The sequence below is a fragment of the Cariama cristata genome, unplaced genomic scaffold (genome assembly GCF_000690535.1).
Source record: "Cariama cristata isolate BGI_N322 unplaced genomic scaffold, ASM69053v1 scaffold26933, whole genome shotgun sequence".
Lineage (NCBI taxonomy): Eukaryota > Metazoa > Chordata > Aves > Cariamiformes > Cariamidae > Cariama > Cariama cristata.
Genome location: NW_009610591.1, coordinates 11876 through 13948, shown reverse-complemented (window position 1 = coordinate 13948; position 2073 = coordinate 11876). Strand labels below are relative to the sequence as shown.

Genomic DNA, 2073 nt, shown 5'->3' with positions numbered 1-2073 from the left:
GGGTTGACCCCTGCCTGCTTCGGGTCCTCCACCTGCTCAGCATCAATGCCCTGTACCCCTGCCAAGGGGAGATCACGACCCAACGAAACGGGCTTGGCAAGGAAGCTTCGGAGCTCTCAAGGCCGGGGCTGAGCTTCCTGGGGGTGGCTGGAGCTGGCACCCTTTCTGCTCAGGACGGGACACAGCCGTGCGGGCAGGGGATCCCTCAAGCTCGGCAGCCTTCGCTCAACCTAGGAGTTAGAGTTTCCACTCCTTGGCAATTACAGACAGGCTGGATCAGGCAAGCAGGTCCCTGTGGCCACAGGCATCGCCTTGGGCTGAGCCCCAGCCGTACACGTGTCCCTCCAGAAGAGGAGAGAGCAGCCCTGGCCCCACAAACTACAGGAAGCTCTTGTGACCCATAGGACAGAAGCAGCCTCATTTTCCAAGCACAGGTGGCTCAAGCCCAAGTCCAAGGTCCCTCTTCACCAGGGTTACTCTCCTGTGAGCCCCTGGTCAAGCCCTGTCCTGAGCTAGAGCCAGATGTCCCCGGTGCCTTGGCTGGGCAGGCAGGGGATGCTGGAGTCCCTGCTGCCTGTATCCCAGGACTGCATGCCCACATCAGCCTCTTGCCAGGATCCCTCCTTGGCCTGAAGTTCTGCCTCCCTCCCCAGGTCTGCAGCCTCACAACCCCTGGAGCCATGGCCCTCCCTCCTGGTGAGGCAGGGTGTAGGTGCACCCTCCACACAGACCTTCCTTTTGCAGCTGGACTCTGCTCCGCCAGCGCACGGGTCCCACATTCATTTGGGCAAACCCCTGGGACACATCCCCTTAGAGCAGAACCCCTGTTTTACAGGCACCCCCACTGCAGCTCCTAAATCCCTGTCAGACCTTTCGTAAGCAAGCTTGAACATCTCCATACCCAGCCAGTCCATCTCCAGCTTAGAGCCAGCGGGAGACCCATGGGGCAGGGACAGGGCTGTAGAGCCTCATCACCAGCCCAGATCCTGTCCCCTCAAGTCACAGAGCACCCTGGACATCATCCGCCACCCACAGGGGTTCTGGCAGGGGCATTTATAAGACTCTTAAAACACGAGCCGTGCCTAGCTGCCTCCCATAGCCAGTTCCGTGTTGCTGCCTCTGCCTGCCTCGCTCTGTGCTGCTTGCCAGCAGCTGGGGACCACGACCCGCTTGCCGTGGGGGAGGGCAACTGGGAGGGGGTCACAGCAACACGCCACGCTGCAGCCAGTACAGACCCCACAGACCATCACCCCACAGCTGCTGTCACCCACCCAGGGCGCTGGCCTGTCCCCTCCCGCACGCAGCCACCGCAGCACTGCCACATCCCTGGGACAGGAGCACCAGGAGCTGTAGCGTTAGCACCCCGGTACGCATCCCCGCAACCTCTTCAGCAGTGGCACCGTGCAGCCAGGACAGCCCAGCCATGCCCTGTCCCAGCTGTCTCCTCCACCCTGGAGCTCACAGGTTCAGGACAACCCAACCTCCTCTCCAGGCTGCTTTGGTCTGGGTTGCTGGCAGTGCAAGCATCTGCATTTACCGTCAGCTCAACCCAGGACACTGTTTAGGGGAACATTTGGGGGTTACAGGGGCAGCTGGTGGGTTCCCAGCCTCTAACCCTCACTTTGCTGTTCGCTGCCAGAGGATGCAGCCCCCAGCCTCAGTTCCCAGCCCACAACTCATTTCCTTGCTCAGGACATCCCACCCTGCCCTTCGGCCACCCCATGCCCAAGCTGTCACCTCCCTGCTCCCTTCTTGGGAGGAAGCAAGTGTTTCTCAGGCTCCTGCTGGCTTCCTCCCTCCCAGCTCCTGAAGAAACGACCACAAACCCTTGTGTTTTCCCAACCCAAAGCCCCTCTCAAACTCCGCTCCTGAGCAGGACTCACCCCAGACAGCAGGGCCTGGTGTTCCTCACAGCACTTCACCGTCTGTTCCACTTCACCATGAGGAACAACCGTCCTTCAGTCCCCCAGGTCAGCTCCACCCTGTCGTGTCCCACACGGCACCCTCCCAGCAGCACGGATACAACTCCAGAGCCGGTAACCCCCAGGCACAGCCTCCCCGCCCTACGGGAAG

The 2073-nt window shown here is 61.4% G+C and overlaps 1 protein-coding gene across 1 annotated transcript in view; it reads left to right on the top strand.

The window, feature by feature from the left end:
* SRL (sarcalumenin) overlaps positions 1-2073 on the top strand; it is a gene marked incomplete at its 5' end in the record, with an annotated part of 15213 nt that overhangs the window by 4310 nt on the left and 8830 nt on the right. The window lies entirely within an intron of this gene.